This window comes from Ovis aries, chromosome 4 (genome assembly GCF_016772045.2).
Source record: "Ovis aries strain OAR_USU_Benz2616 breed Rambouillet chromosome 4, ARS-UI_Ramb_v3.0, whole genome shotgun sequence".
Taxonomy (NCBI): Eukaryota; Metazoa; Chordata; class Mammalia; order Artiodactyla; family Bovidae; genus Ovis; species Ovis aries.
The window spans coordinates 5,565,498-5,583,513 of NC_056057.1; the positions used below are offsets into that span (position 1 = coordinate 5,565,498).

General features: G+C 47.6%; 1 protein-coding gene and 1 long non-coding RNA gene across 7 annotated transcripts in view; one reads left to right on the forward strand and one right to left on the reverse strand.

Annotated features, from left to right (window-relative positions):
• Positions 1-18,016, forward strand: part of COBL (cordon-bleu WH2 repeat protein) — a 305,488-nt gene that overhangs the window by 203,824 nt on the left and 83,648 nt on the right. The window lies entirely within an intron of this gene.
• On the reverse strand, positions 6,140-16,739 carry LOC121819376 (uncharacterized). 3 transcript variants are annotated; one of them, XR_006059580.2, is made up of 6 exons: positions 16,492-16,739; positions 15,054-15,233; positions 14,803-14,954; positions 11,568-11,779; positions 11,180-11,284; positions 6,140-10,342 (listed from the first exon to the last, which is right to left on the reverse strand). It is a non-coding gene; the product is annotated as an uncharacterized LOC121819376 (long non-coding RNA). The 3 variants fall into 3 exon arrangements; XR_009600315.1 differs by having other exon boundaries at positions 6,140-11,284; XR_006059579.2 differs by having other exon boundaries at positions 11,180-11,779.

Sequence of the window (18,016 nt, forward strand, 5' to 3'; positions counted from 1 at the left end):
GCAGAGGGGGATGCGGGGCTGTCGCCGTGGCAGAGGGTGGTGGGGGTCTGTCGCCGTGGCAGAGGGGGATGCGGGGCTGTCGCCGTGGGAGAGGGGTGTGGGGGGGCTGTTGCCGTGGCAGAGGGGGGTGGGGGTCTGTCGCCGTGGCAGAGGCGGGTGGGGGGCTGTCGCCGTGGGAGAGGGGTGTGGGGGGGCTGTTGCCGTGGCAGAGGGGGATGTGGTGCTGTCCCCATGGGAGAGGGGGATGCGGGGCTGTCGCCGTGGCAGAGGGGGATGCGGCGCTGTCCCCATGGGAGAGGGGGATGCGGGGCTGTCGCCGTGGCAGAGGGGGGTGGGGGTCTGTCGCCGTGGCAGAGGGGGGTGGGGGGCTGTCCCCATGGGAGAGGGGGATGCGGGGCTGTCGCCGTGGGAGAGGGGGGTGGGGGGCTGTCGCCGGGAGAGAGGGGGATACGTGGCTGTCGCCGTGGGAGAGGGGGATGCTTCACTGTCGCTGTGGCAGAGGGGGATGCAGCGCTGTTGCCGTGGCAGAGGGGGCTGGGGGGCTGTCGCCGTGGCAGAGGGATGTGAGTGTGTGGGTCTCAGTCGTTTGGAAGTCAAAGCCCCTTGGTTATCTCTAGGGCTCCCTGGTGGCTCAGACAGGAAAGAATCTGCGGCAGTACAGGAGACCCAGGTTCTGTCACTGGGTCAGAAAGATCCCCTGGAGAAGGGACTAGCTACCCACTCCAGTATTCTTGCCTGGAGAATTCCAGGAACAGAGGAGCCTGGTGAATTACAGTCCATGGGGTCACAAATGACATGACTGAACAACAATATAAAATAAGCAATTTTAGATTATATGAAGAGACCCACACTTAATTCCCTCAAGTTCAAGTTTGTTTCATATTTCTAGCAAACTATTATGATTAAATTCTGAGGCAGCAAATAACACATTTCTGGTATGGAAGAGAAATGATTTTAAATAGTATTGAAAAGTACTGATTTCTATATAAAGGACTCACTCAACCATAGAAAATGTGTTTTCTTTCCCCCCAAAATCTACTGTTTTGGTAGATAATTACCACAAAAGCAGCACACTGTCCTTTGTGGTGTTCTTTGAGTGTTTCCGTCTCGCTTTCTGTGTTTGCCAAAGGACAGAGCGTCAAGGAGCCGTGGTGGTCGTCTTAATCCTGGGAGGTGGTGACTCTCAAATCTTCCAGCCACTAAAAGCTTCTTCTCAAAGAAGGTCTTGTAAGAGGAGACAGAGGACCTTGAAGGGAGAAGGGACCAAAGTGAGAGCATGGCTTCTTCATGAAAATTTTAGACTCAAAAGCAATGGTAGTTCATAAAACCTGACTTTTCCTTACGTAGTTCCAGTAGCCGATGGAAAGTCTGATTAAGTCTTCATTATCTGTGTTACTGCAGTATACTTTGTATTTTATTTCTTTTACATCTTCTGAGTATCGGTTTGCACTTGGTGCATTTGCTTCCAGCTTAAGAATACTGCTGGAATCCTGGTCCTAAACTCAACAAAACTAGTGATGAAGCATAGGTGTTATGGTGCTGTGGTGTCTTCCTGCTAGTTTAATTCGCATTTCCCTAATGACACCTTTCCACATGCTCAGTTACCATCTAGACGTTTTCTCTGGGGAGGTGTCTGCTTTGTTCTGTGTTGTTGAGTTTTAAGAGTTGTTTGTATGTTTTGGGTAACAGACCTTTATCAGATGCATCAGATATTTTCTCCCAGTCAGTGGCTTGTCTTATCATTTTTTGACAGTATCTTCGGCAGAGCAGATTTTTAATTTTAATAAAGTTTTGCTCATCAATTAACTTTTTCACGGCTCGTACGTTTGGTGTTATATCTCAGAAGTCATCACCAAACCCAATGTCATTTCAGTTTTCTCCAAGATGATCTTCCAGGAGTGTTATAGCTTTGCATTTCATATTTTTGGTCTGTGATCCACTTTGAGTTATTCTTTGAAAAGGGTGTAGGATCTGTGTCTAGATTCGCTTTTTTGCTTGTGGATGTCCAGTTATTCCAGTGCCGTTTGCTGAAAGATTGTATTTTCTCCACTGTGTTGCCGTTGCCCTTCTGTCAAAGATCAGTTGACTATATTTGTGGAATCTATATCAGGATATACTTTTAAACTTACCCTATGGCCTCCCACCTTTCTCCCTACTACTTTTGCAAGCTTTACTTAAATTGTATCCAAGCCTATACAGTTGTTGTGTCTGTGTGTGTCTGGGCATGAATATTTGGGAACATCTAAATGGATGTCCACCTGAAAATCTCTGTGGGGTGCTGACTGACCCACACAAGCCCATCCAGAATGGTCCCAGTGCATGTGAACAGTACCCAGCCCTGACCGCACATCTTCCCGGGATGGTATAAATACAAAGCATTCTGTAGTCAGGGTCTTCCCCCTGTGTTTCACCCTTAAGAAGTACACCTGCTTCTTGCTTCTTGGAAGAAAAGCTATGACAAACCTAAACAGCATATTAAGAAGCAGAAATGTCACGTTACTGACAAAGGTCCCTGTAGTCAAAGCTATGGTTTTTCCAGTAGTCACGTGTGGATATGAGAGTTAGACCATAATGAAGGCTGAGTGACCAAGAATTGATGGTTTTGAACTGTGGTGTTGTAGAAGACTCTTGAGAGTCCCTTGGACTGCAAGGAGATCCAACCAGTCCATCCTAAAGGAAAACAGTCCTGAAAATTCACTAGATGGACTGATGCTGAAGCTGGAGCTCCAATACTTTGGCCACCTGATGCAAAGAACTGACTCATCGGAAAAGACCCTAATTCTGGGAATGATTGGAGGCAGAAGGAGAAGGGGACAACAGAGTATGAGATAGTTGGATGCATCACTGACCTGATGGACATGAGTTTGAGCCAGCTCTAGGAGTTGGTGATGGACAGGGAAGCCTGGCATGGGGCAGTCCATAGAGTCACAAAGAGTCAGACACGACTGAGCGACTGAACTTAACTGAGTTTCCTATCTGCCAAAATGTGTTGGGGGGCTGTTGCCTGTGCTGCCTGGAGCCCCACTCAGGTGCTGAGCAGCACAGGTGGGCAAACGTTACCCATGCTCTTGATGAGGCCCCAGTCCAGGGGGAAGACGGGCTCAGCAAGTGCAGGTGCCCTGGGGCACTCGAGAGGCAGATTTTCATGTTTTGTGGAATGGGACATTGCTCTGGGGTCTTGAAGGGTGGATAGGAATCTGCTAGATACTGAACGGGATGATGCAGGTAGCGGGAACCTTGTGGAGGCTGACACGTGTGAGTCCTTTAGGAGGGGTAAGATGAGGTAGAAGAATCGGGGCCCCACTGAACAGCTGCCTGGCTGCCACAGACATCATTTGGGTTTGATTCTACTTACAATTTAAGAAGGGAGTGAGCTTCCCAGGTGGTGCAGTAGTTAAAAAATTTGCCTGCCAATGCAGGAGTGTGGGAGACACAGGTTTGATTCCTGGGTCCGGAAGATACCCCTGGAGGAGGAACTAGCACCCCATCCACGCTGATATTCTTGCCTGGAGAATCCCATGGATAGAGGAGCCTGGTGGGCTACCATCCATGGGGTCACAGAGAGCTGGACGTGACTTAGCAGCTGGGCACTCAAGATCATGACTCCGAATAAAGCCCAGCTTCTGTCCAGGAGCGCCCTGAGTGGAGTCAAAGCTGAGCAGCTCCCACCCTCCTCCTGCCCTCTTCTTGGAATATTCTACTGTTCCTTGTCGTCATTCAAGGCAAATGTCCAGCTCCTCAGAGAGGTCTCTCAGCCCTCCAGTTTAACTGCCTGTATGAGCTCTCCGTCCTCAGCCCGCAGATGTTTCTGTCTTTAAACAATGGGTCACCACTTAAAATTGTCCAAGCCTTTCTTCTCTCTCCCGTCACCAGGATGTGCGCTTGTGAGTTGAGGGATGCAATCTGCCTTCTCTGAGGCTCTGTTCACTCAAGTGGGCCTGGGCCTGGCACTTAGTAGGTATCTGGGGAAATTCTGAGTAAACACGTGAGTGACCAGTAGTGGGAGCACTGTGAAAACTACCTTGAGGATGGGAAAGGCTGGAGGCAGACCACGAGGAGAGAGGGCTTTAAAGTAAGCCAGGCAGAGATGCTCTGGTCCTGAACGACAGCAGCGGCAAAGGGAAGGAGGGAGCAACTCAGGAGAAGACCCACAGCCCATCCAGAGCCACGTGGTGGAGGAAGTGTGCCCCCTGGGACATCCCCCACATCCAAAGATACAGGGAAAAGGACACTTACAGACAGAGCCGAAACCTAGGTTCGGTCTTCAGAGCAAAAGGAAGACTCTCCTTTGACCACGCCCCTTTGGAGTCTCTCAAAGCCCCGCTGCATCCCTGCTTTGCTTGCATCTGGGCAGCAGCAGCAGCATCTTCCTCTGCCTGCGGTGGCCCTGTGCTCCCTGCAGCTCCTCTTCCTGCCCTGCCTACTCTCTCCCCTCTGCTGTGGCTCCTCCAGGGTTCCTCTGTCCCCTTTCTCCTGTGTGTGCTATCTGCCCCTCCATTACCAACCGTTCCCCTCCATGCGGATAGTTCCCAACCTGCCCGACGTGACCTCACTCCCTGGGAGTTCCAGGAACAACTGCCATCCAGGATCCCCCGTGTGTTTCCTGAGGACCTGGGTCCCAAATCACAACCCGTGCCAGAACCTCTATCATTAAGATCTCTTTTTTACAGTTCTTCTGTGCTTTTTCCCACCTCTTCTTGCTCTCTTCTGCTTCTTTTAGGTCTTTATCATTTCTGTCCTTTATTGTGCCCATCTTTCAGTGAAGCGTTCTTTTGATATTTCCCATTTTCTTGAAGAGCTCTCTAGTCTTTACCCTTTGTGTTGTCCTCTATTTCTTTGCATTCTTCATTGAAGAAGGCCTTCCTGTCTCTCCTGCTATTCTCTGGAACTCTGTGTTTAGTTTAGTGTCATTTTCCCTTTATCCCTTGCTTTTCCTTTCTCTTCTTTTCTCAGCTATTTGTAAAGCCTCCTCAGAAAACCTCTATGCCTTCTTGCGTTTCTTTTTCTTTGGGATGGTTTTGTTTGCCTCCTCCTGCACAATATTCAGAGAAGGCGATGGCACCCCACTCCAGTCCTCTTGCCTGGAAAATCCCATGGACGGAGGAGCCTGGTGGGCTGCAGTCCATGGGGTCGCTAAGAGTCGGACATGACTGAGCGACTTCCCTTTCACTTTTCACTTTCATGCATTGGAGAAGGCAATGGCAACCCACTCCAGTGTTCTTGCCTGGAGATTCCCAGGGACGGGGGAGCCTGGTGGGCTGCTGTCTGTGGGGTTGGACAGAGTTGCACACGACTGAAGCGACTCAGCAGCAGCAGCAGCACAATATTACGGACCTTCACCCATAGTTCAGGCACTCGGTTTGCTAGATCTAATCCTTTGAATCTATTTGTCCCCTCCACTATATATTCATAGGGGATTTGATTTAAGTCATACCTGACTGCCCTAGTGGTTTTCCCCACTTTCTTTAGTTTAAGCCTGAATTTTGCTATGAAAAACTGATGACCTGAGCCACAGTATGCTCCAGGTCTTGTTTTTGCTGACTGTACACAGCTTTTCCATCTTTGGCCACAAAGGACGTAATCAATCTGATTTTGGTATTGACTATCAATACTATTTAGTAGGTGATGTCCATGAGTAAAGTTGTCTCTTGTGTTGTTGAAAAAGGGTGTTTGCCATGAACAGTGCGTTCTCTTGCCAGAATACTATTAGCCTTTGCTCTGCTTCATTTTGTACCCCAAGGCCAGACTTGTCTGTTACTCCAGGTATCTCTTGACTTCCTACTTTTGCATATACTATTGATACTATGTATAAAATGGATAACTGACGAGAACAGACTGTTTCCTGATGCACAGGAAACTCTACCCAATGCTCTGTGGTGACCTACATGGAAAGGAAATTCAAAAAATGGGGGATATATGTGTGTGTGTGTGTGTGTGTGTGTGTGTGTGTGCACATATACGTATGGCTGATTCGCTTTGCTGTACAGCAGAAAATAGCACAACATTGTAAAGCGACTATAATAAAAAATTGTTTGCAGAATGAAATTATATCATTTCCAGCAACATGGTTGGACTTGGAAATTATCATACTGAGGGAAGTAAACCCGGCAGAGAAAGGCAAATGCCATATGCCACTTAAAATGATGCAAATGAATTTATTTACAAAACAGAAGTGAGCCACAGACAGAAACTAGTCTCTGCGGTTGCCGAAGGGGAAGAACAAGCTAGGAGTCCGGGATTAAGACATACACACGACTATGTATGAAACAGACGGCTAACAAGGACCTGCTGTCCAGCACAGAGAGCTATGCTCGGTGCCTTATAATAACCCATAAGGGAAAAGAATCTGAAAAGTTGATATGTATAATTGAATCTTGCTGCTGTACACCTGAAAGCAACATGCTGTTGTAAATCAACTATATTTTCATAGAATAAAAATTTGTAGAAAGAAAAGTAAGCCAGAAAAAAAAGTAAAATTAAAACACAAAGATTACAAATCTTCAGATAACTGTCTATGTTTAGTAGGAGAAAAATTAACCCTCCGTAAATATCTGTTGGAGGGGTATAAGAATCTTTGGTACAATTAGGGAAATAGGAAGGAAAAATCAGACTTAAAGATTTTATGTTAAAATCTCTATTTAAGGACCCAAAGCACATAATCAGTATTCTGTTTTAGGGCATTTTGTGCTAAGTGAGGTAGAAAGAAAGTGCTGAAATAGCAACTTTTGTTTCTTCTCATAACTTTCCATGAAGCATGCCCAGTGTTTTTCTTTCTGGAATTACCGAAGATGGTGATGACAGAAACTGTTTTCCCTGGCAGCTCGCCTGCTCCCACCTGTGAAGAGGGCTTTAATTTTCAGGGATGGAATATAAACAACCTAAGGGAGTCATTTAGTTGACCCGAGGCACTTGAGTTTGGGTGGAGACTTTTCAGCCTTTCTTAGGAGCCTAAGAATAAGACAGAATCCAAAAACATTGAATAGATCCCAGAATTTCCATGGCCAAAAGTATGGAGCTTGGTCATCTAATAGTAGCAAATAACTGATAAATTCCCCACATCTTGGGTATAAGTCTATGCATGCTTTGTACAGTTCCTGGAAAGACTTTTTTTTTTCCCTAACTTTAGGACTGAACCTATCAGTTCAATTAGCTTTTGCTCCCTCCATCTGCCCAGATGACACCCAGAAATCGGGAGAACGGGAGACACTGCCTTCCTTAATATGATGCTTGCTCACACAGAATCAGCGCTAGTTTCTGTGTGCAGATGTGCTCAGTCTCTTCACTCGTGTCCAGCCCTTTGTGACCCTGTACACTGTAGCCCGCCGGGCTCCTCTGTCCATGGGATTCTCCAGGCAAGAATACTGAACTGGGTTGCCATGCCTTCCTCCAGGGGGTCTTCCCATCCCAAGGATCAAACCCACATCTCTTACATCTCCTGCATTGGCAGGAAGGTTCTTTACCACTAGCACCACCTGGGAATTCCCACTTTATTTGTAGTGACCAAAATTATCTCGTGGCATCACCGACTCAATGGACGTGAGTTTGAGTGAACTCTGGGAGAGAGTGAAGGACAGGGAAGCCTGGTGTGCTGCAGTTCATAGGGTTGCGAAGAGCTGGACATGACTTAGTGATTGGACAGAACAACAATAACAGTATCCAGTATCGTCTGACAGCAAGATTACCTTTTGAACTTAAGACGATAGAGGTACTCTAAGATTGATAGAGTACCACATATTATGTCATCGGTGACCATGGTGGATGTACTCTTTATGGTGGGACTTAGGAACCCCTGTAAGACCAGGATATGATGTCACCATCTCCTTGAATCCCCTCCCCAAATTCCCAGAAGGAAAGTCACAGGTCAGTACTAATACCTAACTCTTTCCTCAGGGCTGTCTCACCTGGGGAAGGGTGTAGAGAAGGGGTGTTTAGACAACCCCCCACTGAGGGCAGATCTGATCTGTTGAGTAGGCGGGGTCTGAGGGCTGTGTCCTCAGGGGACATTGGAAGGGACGCATCCTTGAGAAAATGCAAAGCTAAATAAATAGTAAACGGACAGAAACAAGCAAATCCCAAAGGAAACACGCCCTTGGGGTGTCAACTGAAAATGATGCACAAATTGAAAGTTGAGAATTATATTTTATTCAGTAGATAAAACTGAGGACCAAAGCCTGGGACACAGCCTCTCAGATAAGCTCAGAAGAGGTAATAGGTGGTGGTGCTGGATATATAGCGATTTTTGCAACAAAGACCAGGTAGCTGGAACATCCAAAGGTGACTGTTACTTAAAGAAAAGCTGACATCTGAAGTTAAGGAATGTAGCACTTTTCTATGTCTGAGAAGATGCAAGGTGGTCAGTGAAATCACCCTTTGGTATGCACCTCAGTTATCTAGGGCCAATATCCGGGAGCTGGTGATGGACAGGGAGGCCTGGTGTGCTGCGATTCATGGGGTCGCAAAGAGTTGGACACGACTGAGCGACTGAACTGAACTGAACTGATCCTATGCTCTCTCATCCTGAGTCTCAGAGTCCACCATTGCGGGTGGTGGTGGCTGCAGTGTCTGAAGGTTTGATGGTGGGCATCCTGGTGGGCCTCTGCTCCAGGCAGAGTTCCCTTCAGGGCTTACCACTGGCCAGGTCATAATGGGATGTTTGCTGCAGCACCCTTTGTTTACTAATATTGTGCAATATCTTTTCACTAATGGACTGGCCACAGCCAGCTCTGGGGACTTGCTAATTCCCCGAGTGATGCACCTTGACCCAAAGCCCCAGACTTGGAACTCCATTTCCTCCCTGGCTGCTACTTCCCCTTCCCTCCCTGAAGGCATGGCACCATGACCAGTGTGTCAGTCTGCCTGGGTTCTTGCATAATCTCTGCAGGTGCCCAGACGAACAGAACTGGGCCAGTGCAGCTGTGGGAGCAGAGGCTTAGCATCTCCTGGCAGGCAGGTTGGAGCTGCCCCAGGTGCCAAACTGATCCTCACTTACCCTCTGGTCTGCTCCAAGACAGATTTCACAGTAAAACTTCCCTCTGCCCAGAGCTCGCTGTCCGCTCCCATCCAGTTCCCTCAGCAGCTTCTGCCACAAGATTTTACTTTTGTTTTCATTGAAATCTACTTGACATATAACATGTGTATTTCAGGTGCCCTGTGGGCAGATTTGATACATTCATGTATGGTAATCTGGTTGTAGCAACAGTCAGCACCTGTGTTCCCCCACATGCCTATCCTTTCTCTTTTTCTGGTGAGAAGAATCAAGACCTAGTGTTTCAGCAAGTTTGATGATTATCATAGAATATTACTGCCTATGATCTCTGTGCTAAGTACTAGATCTCCAAGGCTTATTCATCTGCTCTCTGTAAGTTTGTTTCCTAAAACTACCTCTCTCCTCACAGCCCAGCCTCTCGTTACCACCATTTTACTGTTTTTACAAGTTTGGGTTTTTTAGATGCCACATATTCTGAGTCATCTTAGCGCAGTGCCCTCAAGGTCCATCCACGTTGTCACAAGTGGCATCCAAATGGACACACGTGAAAAGATGCTCAATGTGACTCTTCAGGGAAGTGCGAATAGGGACCACAGTCAGTATCACCACACACCTATCAGAAAGACTGTTATCAAAAAGTCAGGAAATAACAAATGTTGGCCACAGTGTGGAGAAGAGGGAATCCTCGTGCTCTGTTGGTGGGAATGAAAAATGGTTAGCCACTATGGAAAGCATTAAGAGGCTTCTCAAAAAATTAAAAACAGAACTGCCCTACAACCCAGAAATTCTACTTCTGGGTATATTCCCAAAGGAAATGAAATCAGCATATTGAAGAGATCTCTGCCCTCATGGGCAGGAAGCATTTGCAGATTTCAGGCAGAGCATGGCCTGCCTTGCTGTCCTGTGGAAGGATCTCGGGTGGGTGTGGGGAGGCCAGGGAGGGGCTGTGACACTTATTCAGCTGAGAAACGACTGTGGGTTCAGGCGAGTAGTGACCGGGCTACAGAGGAAGACTGGCCTCTGTTGGAGGGGTGTGGACTATTCCAGGAAGGTACGCAGTGTCTGGCCCAGAACAGCTAGAAACAGGGAGTTATTGTTCCCCTGAAATGAAGGAGGCAGGGGGAGGAGCATGCTAGCAGTAAAGAACGCCCCGCCAGTGCAGGAGATGAAAGAGATGCAGGTTCAATCCCTGGATCAGGAAGGTCCTCTGGAGTAGAAAACGGCAACCCATTCCAGTACTCTTGCCTGGAGAATCCCATGGACAGAAGAGTCTGGCGGGCTCCAGTCCACAGGGTCACAAAGAGGTGCAGTCGCCTAAAGCGACTTAGCATCCATGCACGTGGGGGAGGAGCAGGTCTGGGGAGAGAATCAAGGGGTTGGTTTGGGCAGGCACCTGCCCGTGTCCAGGCGCTCCTGTCGACAGGCATTTAGGTGTGTGGCCGTGGAGCTCAGGGGAGTTCAGGCCAAGCTGTGAACCTGGGAGCCGGCACAACGGTGGCCTTGACATCACTGAATATGGAAGAAACCACCTTGAAAGTTCTCAGGAATAAAGGGAAGAGGCCAAGGACTGCCCCTGGGGTGGGCTCAGCTGCCAGAAGGCGAGGGGAACGTGGGCAAAAGGCCCCCGGAAGTGCGCCCCCAGCCCCACGCCTGCCCCAGGCTGCTACGTCTTATCCCCTGCCCCGTGCCCTGTGGCACTCCACCCCGACAGCCTGCCCACCGGGTCTCTGCTCCACGCCGCGCTGGTTTAGAGGCCCCGCCCTCCGAGTGGGTGTGAGCGCCCTCCGCACAGCGGCGCTGTCCATCCTTATCCTGCCTGAGCTCTGCCGCCTCTGACTCTCCTGATCACTTCGTGCTCCGTGACACCGCAACCCCTCAGGTTTTTCCAGCTTCCCGGAAACCTCCATCCTGTACCAGCCTCATGAAAGTTAGGCCTGCTTAGGGCTTTGTCTTTTCCTTTCTTCCCTGACCCTCTTCCTGGACAGTCCCATCCATGCTTAGCTTCAGCGCACTGCCATGCAAGTGTCTCAGTGGGACACCTCCAGCCTGTCCACAAGGAAGTCCCACAGACATAGCCAAAACCAACCCCCTGTTTCGCTTGGTTTAGGGAGGCCCCCGGAACTGTTTCTCCACACATGCAGCCTGTGGCGAGGAGCAGTGCCATTGTGCATGAGACATTTGATCATTACCTACCTCCCTTCCAACGAAGTCAGCCTCGAGGTCCTGTCCATCTTGCTCACCTCTTATTCTCAGTGCCAAGCGCAGTTTCTGACACATAACAGGCTCCTACAAAGTCACCTGTCCTCAGGGGAAAACAGGCATTGGTTTCATCATACAGATGCTTTTGGTTACAGCATTCACTAAGTTAATGGATATTTAGTGCCCACCCAAAATATGCCAAGGACAATTGCCAGCACTAAGGAGACAGCAGCAAATCCCGCAAAGGGTCCACCTTCAAAACAGGGTATTGTGTCAGAGACCACGGGCTGGCCCCACGTACAGCCCCTTTTGTAAGCAGACGAAGTGTCAGAGCGGTCAGCTCTGTGGCCTTCAGCAGGTGGCTGGGGCCCTCTAAACTCACTTCTCCTTTCTGGACAAGGAGACAGATGTTCGCTCCCTCAGGTTGCTGTGATGATTAAACAGGGCAGCGGGGATGTACAGGAACCCTGAGTGCAGCATCTTCCTCTCGGCACGTAAGCTGGGGTCATCAGCGCTCTCGTTCATTAGTCAAGGTGAGCCAGGTGGGATTGGTCTTAAAAACATCATTCAGCTTCTGGTCCTCTGTGTCCTCACCTGTGAAATAAAAGAGCTGGAGTTCCCGCTCTAGAATTTTGTGTTCTGTGATGTCCTTTGGTTTGTTTCCTGTTTCTCTAGCAGACACACATATATCACTTCCTAACAGCATTGCTGGCAGCTGGGGACATTTCTGAGCGCTCATGTGATATGTATGTGATGCCTTATGGTGCCCCGTGAGGTGGGCACTACTATTGTTCCATTGAAAAGCAAAGAGCAAGCCACAGAGAAATTAGTATCTGAGTGAGCACGGGCGGCTGGCTTAGATTCTGTGCGACTCACAGCTCCCAGGGTGGCCTCACTTTTCTGCAGGAGGTGTAACCCCCGGAAACCTAACTAGCACACCTAACCGCATTCTCTGAGGAGCCTGCCATTCCAAGACTGGGGTCCTTCCAGGTTTGATTCTGGGACCAGGTGTCCAGGTCCCACTGCGCTGTCTGCCATTGGCTCGGGGGGTGATGAGAGAGGGGTCAGAAGGTGAAAGGTCTTAGTAGAAACTACCCATCAGTGAGAATGGCATTCTCTGTCCTTTTCATGATATTAACATATTTAATCCTCCCAGGCACTAAAGAAACAATACATATTTTCATCCCTGTTTTACAAGTGGAGAAATTGAGGCACAGAGAGATGAAGCAGCTTATCTCACAGTGGAGGCAGGACTCTAACCCTGCTTGCTACCTCCAGGGTCCAAGCATGACCACCATGCTACGCTCTCCTCTTGCTGATACATTTTTCTACGCTGTTATTGTTCAAATCCTTGTGATCATCCTCTTAAAAAGCACAAGTGTATTTAGAGGAAAATTATACAGAATAATCATCACGTAGAAACAGTAGTTGAAATTTTAAATGAGAGCAACCTCATTATACCTTAATGTTGGCATCCTGGTGTCCCTGGAGAATGAGAACATGATCAAGAAATACGTACCTTAGAATCCGGGACCCAGCCTCCGAGATCTAATGCCTAATGGTCTGAGGTGGGGCTAATGTAATAATATTAGAAATGAAGTGCACAATAAATATAATGTGATTGAATCATCCTGAAACCTTCCCCACTCCCATCCGTGGAAAACTTGTCTTCTGTAAAACTGGTCCCTGGTGCCAAAAAGGTTAGGAACTGCTGCCCTAGACGACTGAGGCTTTATCCCTTAAAGTAAAAATCTATTCTGTTCAGATCTTATTTAAGCAGTTCCAAGGGAGATCTGTCTAGACTGCATCACTAGTTTTTCAGAATTCTCGGATGTGACACTGACTCTTCCCAGGAAACTCTGGATTTATTGTTTGTTGTTCAGTAGCTAATTTGTGTCTAACTCTTTGCAGTCCCGAGGACTGCAGCATCCCAGGCTCCCCTGTTCTTCACTATCTCCTGGAGTTTGCTCAGACTCATGTCCATTGAGTCGGTCATGCCATCCGTCCAACCATCTCATCCTCCATTGCCCCCTTCTCCTGCCCTCAATCTTTCCCAGCATTAGAGTCTTTTCCAACAAGTCAGCTCTTCACATCAAATAGCCAAAGTATTGGAGCTTCAACTTCAGCGTCAGTCCTTCCAATGAACATTCAGGGTTGATTTCCTTAAGGATTGACTGGTTTGATCTCCTTACTGTCCAAGGGACTCTTAAGAGTCTCCAGCACCACAGTTCAAAAGCATCAGTTCTTTGGTGCTCAGCCTTCTTTATGGTCCAACTCTCACATCTGTGCACGACTACTAGAAAAACCATAGCTTTGACTAGACGGACCTTTGTTGGCAAAGTGATGTTTATTGTTTAGACCAAGCTTGGCAGGAGCCTGCCAGGTGTGACAGGGCAGGAGCCTCCTGTTACTGATCACAGACATGAGCTGGCAGCCAGCTTCTGCCTGGTTCTACAAAGGTGAGGTTTCCAGCAAGCCAGATTTTCCCTGAATAAGATGCTTCAGAGGGGAAAGGAAGCATCAGTCACAACATCAGGTTTTCAGATTCTAATGTATGCTATTACTGGGTTTTTTGATGATGATATAGGTGCCTGCAGATTTATAAAATAGTTGTCATTTGTGTTGTAAGCTCATTTCATCACTTTGGGAGAAATGTAGAGCACATAACAAGATCAATCCAGATTGATTTAATAAGAAACTATGAAAAATTATACCAGGAGACTACATTAAAGTAATAAGAATTTTAAACATTTGAAATCAAGAAGCCCTTTCTTAGTATGACCCTGGGTTAGCAAAAGAAGGTGGGGTCAGGGGGAAGACTTGACAGGTTGAACTAAATAACTTTTATATTCCAAAAAATGTAAAAAAAAAAAATACAGAAAATTAAAAGACCGTAAGAAGCTAGGGAAGATATTCACAACATATATGTCATTTAGAGGATTGATGCTAAGGTAAGGATAACACCACGGTAGGGAGAAAACAGCTTACTGGATATGGACTTTCTCTTTCTCACAAGCACAAGTAAAGAATAATCATTTAAAAATGCTAGATCTAAAAAGTAATTGGGATACTTTTCACTGACTCTGATAAAAAACAGAATGGTTCTCTTGGTTCTGCTGTTGAGTGGGGTGGGGAGAAAGTGGGGCGTTAGTGAGGGTGTAAACTATAACACAGCCTTTGTGAAGGTCTGTTGAGCAACGTGTCTCCTGTTTTGTCTTGAATTTTATTTTATTGTGCTGAGAACCCTTGATATGAGACTCAGCCCTTAAACTGTGCTGTGTGCCACGCGTCCCCCTTGATTCTGCGTGCAGGGTTGTGCAACAGACACCTGGAGCTCACCCACCTTACTTGGCTGAAATGCCTGCTGGTTAGTGACCCCCCCACCTCACTTCCCCAGCTCCAGGCAACCACCATTCTACCCTTTGAGTCTATGAATTTGCCTAGTGTATTAGACCTCTGTGTGAGTAGAATCATGCAGTATTTGGCTCTCCAGATCTGGCTTATTTCAGGTAGCAGTGTCTTCGGGGCTCATCTGTGTTGCCACATGTTGAAGAATGTCCTTCTTGTTTCATGACTGAGTGCCCTTCCACTGTACGAAGGGACTACAGTTTCTTTACCTGTTCATCTGTCGATGGACATTCAGTTGATTTCCACGTCCTGGCTGTTGTGGACAGTGCTGCAGTGAACGCTGGAGCACGCGTCTACTTTGAGATCCCGATTTCAGTTCATTTGAAATTTGCGTTGCCTGTGAGCCAGTGAGCTTATGGAGCTGTGTTAGAAGAGAACAAAATGGAAACAGATTAAATATGTGAGCAGCCTCTTTGCAAATGTATTCGAAATAGTTGTCGGAAAATTCGAAATGCCAAACCTTGAGGGTAGGTACACACACGTGTGGTTCCTGCAGAGGTGGACCCGTCCCCTCCTCAGGGCGTGGGAGAGATTCCCTACCCAGCAGTGGGCAGTATCACAGGTGGAAAAGCTGTTTTCCTTCTGAGAGTGTGTTCTCGCTTTAGTAAATATTCATATATGTAGATACACAGAAAACAGGCTGAGGAGAAATACATCAATTTAATAGAGGTTGTCTTTTAGGGGTAGAGGTGAGGAGTTTCATTAGCATTTCATATGCCCCTCTATTATTTGAAATATTTTTAGTGGTCATATATAGTCTTCCTTTGTCAGAGTAAAAACAATAGAGTATTCACATTTTGAACAAAAGAGAAATGAGAATACGAGGCCAGGGCTGTGTTATACTTGCAGGCTCTCATAAATTCCTTCTATAATATGCTCCATTTATATAAAAAATTCCTGCTTCAGTCTTTCTTATATTCAAATAAACATTTGATTCCTGACGTGCAAAGGCAAGAAGTGAGAAATTGTGGCAATTCAGAGGCTGATAAATCACACCCTTTACTATAGAGAGCTCAAAGGCAAACAGAACTCAACGCAGCAGGCATGGCAGCAGATGGCTAGGACCCAGGGAGGGGAGCTAAGGGCTGACCTCTGAGTGATGCTCTGCCCCTGCATCTGGGCAGCAAGAGGGGCTGACTGACTGTCACCCAGAGGACGTCAGGGGTCTTCCCTGAGAAGTGGCCTTGAGGAGTGAGGAAGATTTCAGCAGGGGCCGATCTAAGTGCTGGGAAAGGAAGGACATTCTAGGCAGAAAGAACAGCGTGAGAAAAGGCAAGGAAGCAAGGACCCAGCTGGGCACAGCCAAGCCCCCTGGAGCTGTCGATCCAACAGAAAAAAAGGTGCTCCTGGTTTCCTTCTTTCACTTGCGTGTGCCAGGGCCCAGCTTGGAGCTTACTGGCACCAAGCACACGTGCCTGGAACGATGGATGGATGAGGCAACAGGAATAGATATTTCCACTCAACACTCTCAGAGTCTTATCTTCCAGACCTGAGGAAAATGGTTCAAACCAAGATGAAATCTCAACTCTGCCCACTTGGGAGCTGTCTGACCTTGGGCAAGCAATCTTTTACAAGCTTTAGTTTCTTCCCTTATAAAACAGAAATAGTGAAATTACCTCTCCCTGGGGGCCTCTGAGGCACTTTTATGATATGCATTGGCACCCTTAGTAAATGTTTAATAAATTCTCATTGCTGCCAGTGTTAATAATATTTTCTATTAGCCTGTATATATTGGGTTTTAAACACCTAAACAAACTTTTTAGCCAATCTAGTACTTTTGTTTAAACACCTTGAACTAACAAAAGCTCCAGGAGGAAAAAAAAAAAAAGAGGTTTGCCCATTAGATCTTATCTTGGTTGGAGTCTCAGACCTTGCCAAACACTTTGCAAAGGCATTACCTTAATTGATCAGAAGTAGCCGTGTGCCCGGAAAACGCATGGTCTTCAGCCATTGTTGAGGGACTGTGCTTCTATCCAGGAGAAGGGCAACCGGGGGCAAAGCTGGACCATCTTGGCAAAGGCTCGAGGAGTTTGATGTTTCTCCAAATCTTGTAATGAGGAGTGAGCCAGAACTTTCTTTCAACGGGGAAAAATTGCTTTTCCAAGCTGCTGAGCCAGAATCGCTTTCCTGATCCGTTTTTCTAATTATCTCCCACTTGATGCCGGCGCTCAACAGAATCTGGAACGCGTCGTCATTATACAGACGTCAGTGGGAGCTTAGCAGGCACTGATCAACCAGCGTGAACTCACAGAGGAGACTGTGTCCCAAGTCAGCCCCAAACTGCAGCTCTCGGCAGCCTTTCCAGCCAGAAGGAGATCATGTCATGTTACAGAATTCGCTCTTCTCCATTCGATGGTGGGCACCAGTAGGAGGTCAGGAACTCTGTCACTCCCACGTATCCTTTGAGGTCACTGTCCTTCCAGTCACAGAACAAGGAGCTAGCAATAGCTGGGGAGTTGCTGGGAAAGTGACCAAGTGACATTAAACAAAATAGCTCATCATCTTTTAAGAAGAGATTGAGGAATGTGGACTGGAAAATCAGACAGGCAGGCACATCCATAGTGTTTGAGCAATCCTGATTAATGAATGGATGACTGTCAGCCCCGAAGGAAGAAATCCAGGAACCAGAGCCGGGGCGCTCTGCCTTTCAGCATCGTCATCGCACGCAGCCTGGTGAAGATGGAGGCAGGATTATGGTGGTGCTGGTGGACAGCAGGTGGCCGCCTCGGACCCGGGCCTCCCCGGCTCAGGGTCTCCTGAGGGTCCAGCTCACACACCCCACAGGCAACCAGACCCCAGGAAAACCAGGGACATTAACAATGTATAGACACTGATAGAACAGTGGAAAATTTGACAGCCGTTTGTTTGAAAGAGTCTTGGTGAATTTATCCTGAGTTTGGGAGGTAACCACATGACGAAGATTCTTAAATTGGGGAAACCAGTTTTTGAATCTGCTTTTCCTCCAATCTTATGTGTTCCTTACCTCAGAGGTTATAGTCAAGGAATGTATCCGAAACTCAGTAAAAGGAGGAGAAAAGGGCACATGGGGAAGATAAAGGACTTCTAGGAAGTTTAATTCGTCGTCACTGAAGTCATAGTCTTAATATTCCGCCAAAGACAGCGGGGGTGAATTGAATGGACTGTGGCTGATGGAATCCACACTTGCGTCTCTTAGATTTCCTGCGCTGGCAGGCAGGTTCTTCACCACTAGCACCACCTGGGAACCTTCAGCAAGTGTCCTAAAGATATGCATAGTTGGGGATGCCCCCAGTGAGCCAAGCGGGCTTCTGACCAGAAAACTCCAGGAAAGCTCATGAATGTTCACAGATCCTATCCCCTATCTTCAAAAACACACTTACTTAGGAGCAGTTGGCCAAGGGCTTCCCTCGTAGCTCAGTCGGCCTGCAATGCAGGAGACCCGGG